Consider the following 16231-nt stretch of genomic DNA (forward strand, 5'->3'; position numbering starts at 1 on the left):
TGTGTAAGCTAGTTGTTAGCTGTGTAGTCAACCCTGTGTTTATGCAGCATTAGGTTAGCTACCTAGTGTAAACTTATGCATAGCTTTTGCTTTTTGCGCTCCCCAACTCCCTGCCAGCGCTTGTCCTGAGTTAAAAACAATACATGGACATAGACCCTTAGGCAACCCGCTGGGCTTGCGATACACTGGCAGAAACACCAAGCTGAAAGGAAATTCTACAGCAGATGTCGCTTTCCCAAATTTTCTAAATATTCTGGAAGTTTGAATAAAATATTCTAGCATACTTAGAAGCGTTGCTATTGTCTGAGAATAACAAACAGCCTATCAATGCATGAGAGGGCTTTGTTTTACAATACATCTGTTCCTTTGACCATAGTTCTAAACAAATCTAAGTGAGAATGCACTTAGTGTAGATGTGTGGCTGATGTAGAAGGCTGTTTGAGTGTTTCATGTGTTGTTTTCAAGGTGATGCAGCTAGTTTATTCCCCCTTCACACCACTAGCATATTATCCTTCTCCAGCTGCTGCGAGGAGAGAGACCCAGGTATTTATGGCTAGCATAAAAAGCGTGTGCACTCCCTGTCACCCTACAGCTCGAGATTTACAGCACATTTGACAAACACACTGAATTAAAAAAGGAGTGTTCAATTTGTATAGGAGTTTAGAGCCTGTCTGTTGTGCATGCTCCCAACGGATTTTACTGTTAGTACATGTGTGTGTGCATGTGCCTCGCTGTATACAGTATGTACGCCTCCCGCTGTTTGAGAATGTGTCGATCTGTCTGCCTGTGTGTGTATGTGTTCGTCTGCCTGTGTGCGTTTTTGTGTGCATGAGCGAGTGTGTGTGCACACGGAGCCCGCCTGCTCTGAAACACCAGCAACAGATAACAGATGGTCCCCCTGCATTAGAAGTGTTTTATTTCCCTGCGGAAGCCAGATATGTCAAAAATAAGCATGTGCAACATTAGTCATTTGGAATATTCATGCCCCTGCCGTCCGATGGTTTCCTTTTCACAGCCAAAATACCACCAGCCCAATTCTCCTAAGGAGGTGAGGGGAATAAGGGGGAGAAGCAAAAAAGCACTCATCAGCTGAACTGATGTTCTCAGGCTCAGGCCTACATGCGGCTATAATGGAGGTTTTTTTCTCTCCTGGTCGTTTCTTTAGCATGCCAGGGCTGTAAATAAACAGGGCTACAGTCTGTAGATATGTTCATACTAAGAACCATATCCCCCAGCCCCATTAGACACAGTGATGTGAATATGCACACATGTCCATATGCCTGGCTAGCTGAGTGCATGAACACACATGCACACGCAAAATAGTCATTTGTACCCACATTAGATTGCCTCATCCACTGGATCAGACTTCTTTTGCATTCCTTCATAGACTCCTCTTCGGGAGTCCTCCTCCTCCCCTACTTATCTTCCTATTCCTCCTCTCCACCTCCATCTCTTTAGCAATCTTGATTCTCTGTAGCTTCAATCTCTTTAATCTCCACCTCCTCTCCTCCCAGGCTTTCTACCCCCTTTGAGCATGGCTGCCATCCTTGTCCTTGGTGGCGGACATAGGCATGCATCATTATCAGGCCTGATTAACCATCCACGTATTTGGCAGTCGGGGCCCACCAGGGGCCAATGGCATGGTTTTCCTACTGCTTAAAACATGAATTTTGAGCAGCTCTTTCTCACTTGCCGTGGTCCCTCATGATCAGGGTTAATTCGTGGCAGCATGCGTGAATGTTGTAGAAAGAAGAGAGGAGGAAGAAAAGGAGGAGGAAAAGCTACCAAACAGTAGAGCACTGCTTATCGCAGAAATGCAATATGATTTATTCAGGAATATGCAAATCCAACAATCACTCTGCCTTGTTTACCGAAGGGACCTGCTGATTCAGAGTCTGAAAGAAAAGAGAGGGACAGAGAAACAATCCCAACCATAGCTGCCAACATAGAGCGCATGAAGTAAAGCAGCCACCAGAAAATAAATCTGTGCTTTTCCTTTGAATCAGGAAATGAAGGGTTGTTTCACAGCTTCGAAAACCTTTAAATTTATTTGAGGGAGGCTGGAATGCTGATGTAGAGTGAAGGGTTATATGCAGTACATGAATTATCATATGTTAATACGGTACGTTGCTTACCAAGCATTATAGGGGTGCATTTAATTCCATTGCTATAGCCTGCAATGATTACATATAAGGACTCTCATAGTAGTATGGAAAGGTAATGTTGCACCAATCATGGATTTGGGCAAAATATGGCATTTTTATGAACTTAAAATACTTTTTGGATCCAACCAAAATGTATGGATAACACTGAGTATCAAAAACTGTAAAGTACCCAATACTGGGATCACATATGTGATCAGATTTGTAATATTGTTTACTTATTCTTCTATCAGATAGTTCTGTATTTAAATCAAGATTTTGTGCATATTACACTGCATTTTATTTAGGGAAAATCCTTGTACAGCTGCCTGTGCTTAGACAACATTTATCATTTGAAATGTCTGGCTTTTGTTAATTGAAAACATGGTTTTGTAGAGAAACTTGTATATGTACTACAAAGAGAGATATCATAAAATTATGATTATATGGGGGTTATGTGCCGATAGTGTCCTGTCTCTGTTTTCCCATTTAAAGAACTGAAAGTACAAATTGTACCAAGAAACACAATCTATTTAATTTCATCTGCTAATAGGTAGATTCACTTATTTGCCATTGTTTTGTCAGACATTTGAGTTACATTAACTTGTGGATACTTGTCTTACTCGGTTTGCAAAAGACTCCAAGGTGTTGTAAGCCGATAAGAGTTTTTACTGTGCTATAAAGGGCTACAGGCAATCTAATGATTGTTTGACTGCCATGTACGAATCAGTATCTTAGAAGCCGTTTTTAGTTCTAGTAGATAAGCCACTGTATTAGTATGCTGTTTGCCTAAAGTGAGAGAGTAAAGATTGTCTCTGATATTCAACATACTGTAGCAAAATCGAACGTGTGGTTAAAAAGATTAAAAAGACAGCCACGTCCTGGGAATGAAATGTAATGCACCATACGCAACCTTCCAGTGTTGAATGTTAGTTGGACAGACTTGAATTTGATCCGAAGCTTTTTTCTTCATTGGTAACTAAGAGGTGCACAGTCTTACATGTCACATAACATTTTTGCTCTTCATCTTCTTTGGCTGGTAGAAACCAGTATAAGTTTCAGCCATATCCTGCACCTCTGCTGAGAGCCCAATTAGCTCTGTTGTATTGATTTCTCTGCACGACGTTGCATGTACTTTTCCAGGTGAGTCCCCACAGCTAGCGCGAGTGTATGGAAGACAACAATTATCCCTTCTAACAGAATCTCTGAGGCCACACAAAAGAGAGCAGGGCTCAGTAAATTGATCTCTTCAGACTTGCGAGCCACTGTGTGCTTGAGCTGACAAAGGCACCCACAACTTGGTGATGTCTTAAAGCTACAATATGTAACTTTTTTGATGTCAAATCCCTGTAATTTCATTCTTCAAACTTTTTTTTTCCCAGTTACTCTTGCTGTAACATTGAGCAATGGGACCTGGCCCGTGAATAAAACATAGTTTATGTCATACTGCATCAATCTGTGCCTTTGTGACCATGTGCATATTATATGAAATTGCCTGAAATGGAAAACGGGTGCTTTTTTTTATGTGGACATGGTTATGAGCTTGGTTAGAGCATACAAGCGCTGGAAGTCATAGCAACAATAAAGGCAAAAAGAAAACAGTAATAAAAGCGAAAACTCTAAAACTAAAACCAATTAAAACAGATTAACATAGTTTTTGTTGTAGTTTTTTTCAATGTGTGTTTTAGTTTTATGGATGATTAGCCCAGCCGTTTAAGTTGTTTTCATACACCACAGCCAGTGAAATTTTTTACATGAACTTGACTATTTGAGGCTAAAAAGATGGGGGTAGCATTGTATTTGATGCACAAATGTTATAGTTTTAAGATTATAGCTGTAAATCATATATAACTTTTTTTTTTTTGCCATATAGCCTGATGTAGAAGACAGCTCCAAATCATACACAAAATACCATTGTGAGGCACAGCTTCATATTATGGTAATACGCTTCATTGGCTACATCTTTACTTTTTTTATCATGATGAAATTTATCAGGATTATGATGTGTAACTGTTACACAAAAAACACTTGAGAAGTATAACCAATTGGTGAACAGAGATCGTAGCTTTAATCCATGATGAGCATGTTTTGTTTCCCTTTTGTAAGAAGTTTGGAAAATGGAGAGTCGGCAGTCTTTCTGTGTATTTTTTTATGATTTTTTAATTTGTGAAAGGATTTTTTTTGTTCAGCAGAGATTTAGTTCTATGCAATTTGAATTGTAGACCAACAGGGATCCTAATTGAAATTGACAATCATATTTACTGATTAATACCATGGATTTCCACATAGGCTCCTGTTTGTCCTGTAAATTACCCCAATTCCTCTCTATCCCTATCCCTCCCTATCTTCATTCTGCAACTAAAATGGCTGGAAGATGTTCTCATTTTTCCTGTGAATGTATGTCATATCAACAATGTGATGCTAATCTGCTGGAGTCATACACCCTCCACCATGCTATTTTTGCCACACACATGTTGCCTGAGAGGTCAGCAGCATAGCAGGGTTCTTAGTAGGTTGAATTGCTTGGAGGCAGAAGTTAATTTCCAACTCAGCAGAGATAAATGACTTTGCTTTGACCTTGCTCGCTCACTGGCACAACAAAGATGTTGTGCTTTTTCTAGGAAACAGTAACCATAAATGTCTCTAATTTTTAAAGCAGTTGTTTATGACTTGCAGCATGCAATGATTTGATCTGGTAACAATGAATGATTAGGCCAATTTGCCTGTGCTTTCTGCTGACGATAACACTGCTATCTGGTTGTAGATATTTTCAACCTTGTTTTGCAGCAAGTCATCTCTATACAGAGAAGGATTAAAGAACAAAGAAAAACAAGCATATTTTATTGTAACAAGTGAATGTACATGCACACTAACACTTAAAGTCCCCCTCCACTTAAATATGTGTTTTAAATTGATGTCTATTTCCTCTAAAGTATTTGCCATTGACTATTCTGTATATAACTATACTTGTATTGTGTGCCATTCCTGAAGGAGGAGATTTCTGTGCACTTCAAAAGTATACCCGGCAAGCTTAAGGTGGTACGTCACTAATCCATAAACCAATCACTGTCAAATATGGGAAACATTATTTGACGGGGGAGCAACTTCGACACAACACTGACAAAGAAACTAGAAACCTTCAGCTCAGAGTGGATTCTCAGTACAGAGAGAAAACACACTGCCATCATAGCTATCAGCTACTGACAGTTTCAAGCTAACAGGCTAAAAAGCTAACAAACAACATAATCAATTGCTAACTATGCTATCTATTCTGATACAGCTGCTGTTTAGTGCACAACAGACTCCTCGTCTGAGTCTGACAGACGCCAGGTTTATGATGCCGAAACTATAGCTGCAGATGACCTCTGGACGATGGGCAGCAGGCTCCATGTCCGTCAATCTGCCTGCAAGGCTCCGCAAGACGGCCATTCCCCCATGGGGCTCTTACATACTTTAAGATGTGTCTGGAGTGAGAAATCTGGCGTATTCAAATCTGATCAAACTGATACTGCCAACTAATGAAATCTTATGTAAATGTATTGAATTCATCTTAATGAGAAGCTAAAGTAGTAAGCATATACTGATTAACACTCCCATATTTCTGTTTGCAACTTGCAATAAAGAATAAGTTGTTACAAGTGGGAGACCTTCAGATTTCTTATGGTTTTCTTTTCTAGCTCTACGCTTGTTGATAGAAAAGAATATGGATGTTGTATTTTCAATGAATACTTCAGTTCAATATGGGGGTAAGTAATAGAAAACTAGCAGTGGTTGAATATTAAATGTATCTGAAAGTGGCATCATTGGAATTAGTAAATAGCGTAAATGAAATCATGCTTGAATTGACTGTTCACTAAGCCCTGCCGTCCCTAGTTACTGTTGCTACTCCTGATTAGCTTGCTGTTGTTGCGTGGCATGCATGCAGTTATCAATAGTAACTGGTAGATTTACAAATAATCACATCAAGTTGTTAGCCATCATTTTTCTGGATTCAGAATTTTCAACAGTCACTAGCAGATTTTTTCAGCTAACTAGCTAACTATGCTAACTAATTATGCTTGCTAATTAGCTCCATGAGTTTTAAGGAAACATCTCCAACTGATTGTTTCTAAGGCTTCTGGCTGACTCAAATATGCACTCGAGGGCCACATACATGATGCTATACCAAAAGACAAAGGCTAAAGCTACATGTAATCCCATAAAGCAATGTGATATAAAATGCTCCTCGGCCTTGGAAGTAAGGCTAGGTTACTACTTACTACTAGCCCGACATAGATGTTATGTTGGAGCAGATAAACACACTGTTCTATTAATTCCAAACACTTTTGCGCTTGTTTTTTGTTGTTGTCGAAAAGCATAAAATAAAAAAGACAGCATCCTGTAAATGATTTAAAATGCAGCGATATATACTATATCTGACTGCAGCCAAATGCATACCACTTAAACACACTGAGAAATCCAAAGCTTGTCTGGTCCAGGTCCAGCTTTGATAAGTCTTGTGTCAGACACACATTGTGAAGCTAGACTGAAATGTTTAAAAACAGCCCCCTAGTAAGAAAAAGTGAGCACTAATAATAACTTGATCATTTTATAATTATTTTCAGCTCGAGTTAAAGTACAGCATTTTTTTAGTAATAGGGGTGTATACTCCTAATCCTTACAAATTACAATAAATTAAAACCTCACATGGCTTGACCAACCTTAAAATGGGCCTAAGGGCAAAAATGACCATTGGGCTTCAATTGACGCCCCTAATCCTTTGGTCTGCTATTAAAAAAACACACTGTGACAGACCTTGATTAATCTTGAAGAGAGTTCCAGAGAGTAGAATCATTAAAAAAAACCCAACCAATTCTCATAAAGTGAAATACCACATTGTCCAAGGGGTGTTAGGTGTTAATCACATTTAATAATTTGATTTTTATGGAGGAATGTGCGCTATATAAGTTCTGTTTGATTTAAGATGTTAGAATTTTTAAAAGTACAGTAGCTACAGTAACATATTTGGACACAAGGCAACTATCAATGTTAGTTAATGATGCAGCACCCGATTTCAGCTGTGTTTTGCTTTAGCAGTGCATATTCCCAAACAAATATGCAATGCAATGAATAAAATAGCCACAAGCCAAATGACAAACTGTAAAGCTGAGGCTTTCAGGGCCCCTGGGGGTCTGAGCAGTGGGACAGTCACTTACTTTTCCTGGTCGATAAGCCAGCCTTGCAAGTTGCAAGCATAAACGCAAGCTAATGTTTCTGGTGTAAATAACATCTAAACTAGTAAGATGGTAATCCTGTGAGAATATTATCTTTACACCTTCAGTGAAATCACCCCTTTCAAACACAACCCTCATGGAGTATATAGCGAAAGCCTGTTATCTGATACGCTCCTCATTATGGACTATATTTAACACAGAGGGTGTACATGCCGTGAGTGACCATTATGCTCTCAATTATCACCGTGTATTCTCCCCCACTGCCCACCATGCTACTTTAGCACTTATTAGGGGCATACCTGAGGCTCACCCACACAGTTCATCTTCAGCCCGATTTCAGCAGGTAATGAGCTTGACGGAGGAGACAGCAATAGACACATTTCCTGGCAGAGATCATTGAGGGGTGACCCTAGTGAATGCCATTGTGGTGGTTTGTATTGATTTGTGCCTCCAAAATGGTAACAATGGTCCAAAGATCGACTTTATTCAATTGCCAATTGACCTCATTTCCTCTTGAAGATTTCACTGCGCTGTATGATAGATGTATTCTGTTCTTCTTTCTCTTTGAATTGTTGAGCTTGGTTAGCAAGAGCATTGCAGACTGAAAACATATAGAATAATGACTGTACAATTGCAATAATCTTTCAAGTTCATTGCATCTCACATTGTGTGAGATGGGGCTAAGAAAGTCGTTCACAATCTGTGTAAAACTGTACGATTTTTTACCACAGTGATATTTAGCTTGACCATCCAAGGCTTTCAAATTTTGTTACAATCTATTCTGGCAGCAGAGAATTGAAAGGCAGTTCAAGAAACTGAATTTCTGCTGAAGTCCCATGTTGCTTTGAAGAACTGGGCTATTGGCAGATACGGTTATCATTAGATGTGCCTGTCAGATTTTATTGGAACAAAAACTCGTGCTTACTGAAGAATTAAAGAATTCAAGCAGAGCACATCATGGAGACAGGTGGTTGCCAGCCTTGCAATGATGCATAAAAAAAACATAAGTTGTCTCCCACATTGGATTGGTGTTAATTGCAGGGTACATTTTAAGCTGATGCTTTTCTACAGGCTTGGCTATGGATACGTTGAGGAGATGCTGACGATACAAAGACAACGCACTCTTTTTTTTTATGTCTTTTCTCAACCTATGTTTGCTAAGATCATGTTCTCAGTTGTTTAAGTTGGTTTCTATATTTTGCAAGAGTTGCAGTCTCCTGGTCTCAAGAGATGTGACGGTCGTTCATACACAGAAAGACTGCCACAAGGAAGTGTGAGAGCAGCAGAAATACTCAGCCATGGGATTTACCTGTCAACTGCACTTAAGCATGTGGGATGACATATGCTAGACGCTGTGATGGTAAAATAAAGGCTGACATGCCTTTCCTGTGATCTTCGGTCACTGACGGCTTCATGTATGTCAGCGCGTCAAAGCTAAGTAGAAAATAAACTTGCATTAGTAGATGGGTGGATGGATGTCTGTGTTGTGAAGGTCTCAGTGTCTTCAAAATCACCTTTCATGTCAGTTCAGACAAATATTTGATACGTAAGCCAGCATTTCATGGAATTCTCAGATATTCACTTACTTCTTTCCACTCTTTCTGCTTCATAGTTTCATGGATTACTTTACAACATAGTAGGAGTGCAAATTAAATTATGTCTTGTGAAATTGCAGAACTTTGACATTTTCATCAAGATTTCAATAAAGGTCTGAGTGTCTCTTTAAAAGAGAATTCATTTTCTCCCACTGTGTGTGATTCTTTTAATTCCAGAGAAATTGAAACCTAATGAAGTAATGAAGCAAAAGTAACAACATGCATTATCTTTACTGCAAACCTCAACTATTGCATAAGCTCCTCTAATTGAGTGCAAAGTTAGAAATTAACAATCTCATCTAACCTAACATAAGCAAAATGTAGCTCTGTATTAGCATTTTATATCCACAGCTCCCAGCTCAGTTTCAGACTGCTGTGTGTAAAAGTACAGAGCAGAGTTTGGGGATTTAACTAAGCACAAGAACTCTGCTAAATTCCCAAAGCATCCGCCAACCACCCAACTGCACAGCACTTTTGGAAAACAGACACACAGGTAACTGATTTCTCCACTGACAATGCACCAGAAGAAAAGCTGGCTCTATCATTCCAACCATCTGGAAGTCTGGCTCAGACTTGAGGCTGATGTGTAACTTTTAATTGGAGAGACAGTGGTGGGAGGCAGAAGAGTAGGAAGGAAATGATCCCAGTGGATAGACAGGCACTGCCTGCTGCCAGATGGACAACCTGAGTTTGCTGGAGTGCACACCATTTCATTCTCGGGCCAATGTGGTGTGTGTGTTCTATTTTACAAAGAGCTTGTTGGATAGACATAGTTTGGCCAAAGACATCTCAGATGCTGCAAAATGCTACTATTTTCACAGGACAGAATTAGGCAAGGAAATGCTTAGGCTTAGATTACATGCGACGTCGTAGTATATTGCAGTATTGACAGAAACTGTTTATGTCAGTGTTTACCATCATGTGGAACTATAGCCCTCTTCTTCATCCCATGATCAGCTATCGAAGCTCTCTTGTGAAGCATAAAGCCTTTTCAATTCATTCTTTGAGCTATTAAACGATCAAATATTAAATATTTACACATAGAGAAAACATTTTTATTGTTTTTGTTTCAATTTGTTTTTTAAAATGATACATCATTTTACTATTGACCAATATCAAAAATCAGGTATTCCAGATTAAATCCTGGAAAAGTTTGACATTTATGGAAATACGCTTATTTACTATTTCAAGTATGGAGCTGGAGTCAGGACCCATTTAACCTAGCTTAACATAAAGACTTTTTCACTCTGGACAGAGCCAGAATAGCTGTCTCCAGCCACTTCCAGTCTTTATGCTAAGCTAAGCTAACCACATTCTGACTCCAGCTCCAAACATAAGGCATAGGCAGGAGAGAAAATTTTAAATTTCTTTTATCCCACTTGCAGAAAAAGAGCACATTTTCCAAAATGTCAAACTGTCCTTTTAAAGCTTTAAATGTTTCTAGGTAGGCTTGGATTTACTGTCAGACATGTCGGTATGATTTGTTTTCAAAGCCATACATTGTTTACTCATCCTGCTGCTCTCCAGAGGGACTATATATACTTGTATAATGCCATTTAATAAGGTTGGGCCTGTATGATGCATTGTGAGAGCTGACATTGAATATTTCTTTACACCGAATGCACCAACATTTACCAGTGTAAGATGACCTGGTGAAATGAAAAAGAAGCCCATGGCTACATAAGATAGCTTCAGAGATGGATGTTTGAACATTTTTTAAACACTTAGGTTCGTAAATGTTGTAGTGCTTGCATTGCAATATGGAAGAGACAGAGAGAGGTGTACAGTAGGTTTGCTGATGCGCTCGGTAGTAGATTTCCTCCAAAATTCCTCCTCATTGTGAAACTGGATATAAACAAGCAGTTGCAGCACTGGATGTCTTTGCTTTTATTCACTTGGGATGCAAAATCTGTGCTGTGTATGAATTCCTTCAAAAGTTGAAATTGAACTGACATCCTGTGCTGAGCCACTGTGTTGTACAGAGTTGTATTGTATCAACTTTCCCAGCATTCCTGTCCCTCGGTATTTCAAGAACAATGTCTGCAGCACTGGGCAGAGTGAGATCTTCACAGACAGTGTGTGGTTTCTGTGAGTGCCATCTGATACGAAGCTGTAAAGGATCCCTTCAGGGCTTGCTCAGCAATGGTCACTTTTTGCTTCACTGCAGTTCACTGTCTGTTTAGCTTGTCCCACCTTTCTCTTTTGCTGTGGTGAAGCCATATTTCAATCAGGAAAATTCCTATTTGTGAAGTTAAGTGCTGATCTTTTGTGTGTGTTTTGCAGCGGAGTAATGAATTGCTATTGTCTGTTTTTTTGTTTTTTTTACTGCTGTCCTCTCTCTCTCACACACCAGGTACTAAATATTGACAGAGCACGCAGCTCATTTTTAAAATGTGCTGTCATATCAGAATGCAGCCCTAAGGAATGTAAAAGTCACCTTTTGGCTTTTGTGTGAATTAAAAAAAACTGAAACTTTAACAGATACAGTAGATGAAGCCAACAATGTTATGGATTTAATGTCTGAAAATGTTTTAATTAATAGGAGATGCAGTTTAAATATTATGAATATAGTATATCTGACTGCAGATATAGTATTTATAGCCCTAATGTATTAAATGTCCTGTCATTTCTGGGATTTAGATTATTTCTGGCTCACATCATAACCAATACAGTTTTACATTTCTTTAAACTGTACTGTTTAGATTTTTAATTTTTAAATGTTCAATATTAAGCTCATTTTCAGGTTCATAGTTGTATTGTGTTTTCTTTTTTTTTTTTTACTAGAACATGTACACATGCTTTAATATTTAAAAAAACATTTTTCTCATACTGTCTGTCAGAATATACCTATATTCACCCTCTCGGCTTAATTGAAAGACAGTTTTTTAATCACGTACTGTGTGAATTTCTCTGTGGATTGAGCAATTTAATACTTTCACAATACTTACTTAGCACCTCGACCTGTTTTATAATAATAAAAGGAAGACATGGATATTTTACAAATTCATTGTCATATTAGGGCAAACTGGTGCCTGCTTGCTTTCCAGCCATGATTGCAGTCTCACTGGTGTGCCAGAGTTGGATAAAGTGCTGTGTAGGTGAGAGAAGATGTGATGAATAAATGATAAACAGTCGATAGTGGTTCGAACTGGATCAAGAGTTTGGGAAAGCAGGGTCCACGTTGAAATATGAAATATGTTAACTGATGACTTCCTTTGGATTCACCCGCCTCCTTAGGCTCCTCCCTCCCTCTTTCCATTCACCAGTCTCTTCAGGCATGTGTGTTTTTCTTCATTTCACACCTCTCTCACACTGCACATTCGTTTATCACTACTATTGCCTTCCTGGTACCCCCCACCCAACGTCAACCCCCTCGATGTGGGAATTGAGTTTGTACCGTATGTTTCATTTCTACTCAGATTTAGATTTATTTCATGTTGGCTGCTTTTAATTAACTCTCTGGATATGCGACCAGAGGAGGTGGGGGAGAAGAGAGAGTGAGAGAGACAGAGAAATAGATAAAAAAAACTCCTCACATCCGGCAATGAGTTACACCGGCAATCATTTACCACTTAGACAGTAGTGCAGAAGCCCCCTGTTTGTTGCCCTAGCAACCGGTGCCTTGGTGATTGATTCCTTGCCAGTGTGGCATCGCTGCGGGGAATAGAGCGCGTGAGCTTAGCGTGCTTGCTACATCTTTCTAATTAAAATGGGATTACAGAGTCATCGCCGTTGTATGTTCAAACAAATGCAAGGCAGTGAAGGAAATCAATTTTAGTAAATGTCAGGGCTATTAAATACAACTATGGATAAACAAATGTAAGCAAGCTCAATGTACTGATATGCACACTCCATTCACACCTACATGAAGATGCGCCTCCATTCCATTTGCATGTTTGAGGTTGTAGCGATTGACAGCAACAGTGCATCCTTCCATCGAGGAGTAGAATTTGATTGACAGTGCATGAATCATGTTATGCAGCGCAAATCACCAGACACAACAATTAGTTTGTTTGTTGCCGTCTGCTAATCAGAAAATATTCTTCAAATTGGAGCTTAATGTACATCTTAAATGAACAACAGTTTCTTAATGTAATTGGATTAGGCAAGCCAATCATATCGATGCACTTTATGCTGTTGTCTTTCAGACTAGTGTGTACTGAAGGGCTAAATATTTCCCATGCATAGGTCTGAGACTTGATTACTTCATGTTTTACAGTCGCTGCTTACACTTGCATCATTGGGGATACTGTAGCACATGACATATTTCAAAACATGTTCCTACAAACATATGAATGAGAAATCAGTGCATGATGCACTAGATGGTTTAGCAGAAATGGGGAAATAACAAGTAATGTAACACTGTGTATTAGCATTCTCCAAATGGTGCAAAACAAATGGGTCCATTTTATTTCCATATAACAATTCTACTAATTTGGTAAGTCTAGTGCTAGGCCTCTTTTACTTAACCACCACAATTTTACAGTATATTAAATACATTTATATTTATATTTGCAGTATATCTAGAGTGGTCTGATTGTACCATATTGTTCAAGGCCAACGAAACTACAACTTGAAATGCCATTCTTCAAGATAATTGTGTATTTAAGGCACATTCTTTAATCTGTTATTTATGATGTTTCATGGGCTCTTGAAGCCCATGAAAAGCTCAATGGCCCTAGAATGCCTAAGCATTAAAGAGCAGAGGATAGACAACATGCAATGTGCAAAGTTGTGACGTACAGAGCAAAAGAAAAACAAGGTCTAGCACTCAGTTCTCAGATTTCAATCACTCCAATGTAGTTAGTAAGGTGTAACATAGTGCCTTGGGCCTGTTCCCAAGCGGAGCTCTTTGGCACTGGCTGTGTGGGATGTGTCATTACTGCAAGTGTAATAATAGACCAGGGAATTTATAATATGACGCTTTTTACTTGCCTATGAAAGAGTGCCTGAGACTGCCGGCAGGAAAAGGGAAAAAAAAAACGTGTTTGGTTGTAAACAATGGAAAGCCTATTATTGGCTGATGTCATGTGAGTGAAACGTCTATTAAACCTCTCATGGTGGACCATACTTTCACCCGTATAGAAGTATGAAACGGATCTACTTCAGGACTGGGAGAGCGACACGTGCTCCACTTACCTCTACTATATCATCTTGTGATGCAGAGGTTTTTTACAGGGCTCTTTGTGGGTAACAAAGTACTCTCTGAAATGAAAGTACGTTTATGGCCTTATGAAACTGAGTGCCCATATTAGGCATAAATCACATTCACTCTGGTTTTGCCCTCCCAATCTTTGCTCAATACGGGTTCCAGGCTTTTGCTCAGCAAGCATGCTAACATTTTTTTTCTCTTTGCTTTGAAAGATATGACAACATGCAGCAGCATACATTTTCCACTGCCTTTTTAATTGTGTAAATTGAAAACAGGTCTATTTGTTTGAACCCTATTCATCATGTCATGGGCTTGCATTCATGAACAGTGGTAAGTTCATACGTGCACATAGCTCTGATTATCATGCCATACGGACCTTTATTTTAATGCAGCAGAATTAAATGCGTGTAACAGTACTTACATGTTATCATTGCCATACTGTAGTGAGCAAAGGTCTTTATACATTCAAAAAGTAGCTAAAGTAGTATTTTCTAATACTTATTAGTGCTGTTGCTCTAGGAATTCCTATGTTGGCCTGTCAGTCCATCACTTTGGTCCACTAATGGATGAATTGCAGTGAAATTTAATTACTTTAATTAATTTAAATTTCCATGGTGTCCCTTAGATGCATCCTAATGTATCTGCTGACTTTTCATTTAGAACCAAATGCATGTCAATATTTTCTCTTATCCAGTTAAATTTCTCAATATTTAATAGATGGATTCCCAAAACATTTTGTGCAGTTATATGTGGCTCCCAGAGGCTGAATCTTAATAACTTTTCCTCTAGAACCACCATGAGGTTGACATTTGTGTCTTTTCAAATTTTGGATGGATTTCCATAAGATTTGGTGCAGACATTCATGTCCCCCTCAGGATGGATGGCAATAACTTAACTTTTTATCTAGTGCCATTATTAGCAAAGCATTTGTGGAGTGGTGAGAATTTCCGCTCCTTGCTCAATGATCGGTTCGTTCCCCACACTCAAAGCTGCTCCACTCAGTACTGCTCAACTCAGATTTCATCACACTCCGCTCTAATCGTTCACCGCTCTTTCCAAAAAACAGAAGGGTAGGGCAAGGGCGCCATTCATCTGCATGTACTGCTGCACTGCAGTAACATAGAGACGGGCTCAGACATGCTTCAAACTCATGAAGAGCAAAATTGGTGGGCGATGGAGATAACGCGACTTTTAAAAGAACCCGCTCTGCGCTCCATCCATAATCCTCACACTCACCGTTCGCTCGGCCTCTGCTCATATTCTGTGATCATCCTTTTTTTAAAAGAATTTTCCAATACTTCCTAAAAGTAACTTCCTTTCAGTATGTTAGAATTGTCATTATGAGCATGCTGAATTTAGACTTTTGGTTAAAGCCCCGCTGTGGACAGTCAATACATCCTCACAAGGCTGCTAGCATTGGCTGCAGCCTATTCGGACGGGATTTGTTTGACGTGGGGTAAAACAGTCTTACCTCAGGATGTCTGTAATATAAATGGCCAATTCTCACAGGATTAAGAAATCCCTGTATTCATTGTCACATTAGGGCAATGATGGAAGGGGTTACTCAATTTACACACTGCACTGTCGTCATCTCCCTTTCGCCATGCGTGCTACGTAGCTTCCTGATATTAAAAAATTAGGTTGACATGAAACTGAAGGACAAAATCAATTATCTTAAAAAAAAAGTGATGAGTGCTTCTTCAAGTGCCTCCATTCTCAAAAAAAGTGAAAACTACATATTGTGGGGATATGAGGGAATATGTTCTACTGTATGTAGCCATGTGTGCTGTTTACACAACTCTTGGGAGCCTGATTTCTCCAAGTGGCTGAAGGAGGATGACCGTGTACTGTTTTTTCCCCTTTTGGGGTGTGTGTTAAAAATCACACATACGTGTGCGTGAATGGCGTTGGGTTCACTCTCGTCATGAGCGTAGAGTAAAACTATCTGGGATTATGTTTGTGTTAAATAAAGTGCCACGGTTTTCCTCTCTCTTATTCACACTGGCGCCTGGCATCATGTAGGGACTAATGTGGAATCTAAATCTGGACCTTGATGATAGAAAATGGCAGGTCACACTGTTAGGCATGTGACTCACAAACCCTAGTGCAGACAATAGTGCTAATACCTAA

At 39.2% G+C, this 16231-nt stretch overlaps 1 protein-coding gene across 2 annotated transcripts in view; it reads left to right on the top strand.

Moving 5' to 3' along the window:
* Positions 1-16231, top strand: part of LOC310964459 (glucosidase 2 subunit beta-like) — a 120169-nt gene that overhangs the window by 53061 nt on the left and 50877 nt on the right. The gene's annotated exons all lie outside the window — the stretch shown is intronic.

The sequence above is a fragment of the Echiichthys vipera genome, assembly GCF_963691815.1.
Source record: "Echiichthys vipera genome assembly, chromosome: 22".
Lineage (NCBI taxonomy): Eukaryota > Metazoa > Chordata > Actinopteri > Perciformes > Trachinidae > Echiichthys > Echiichthys vipera.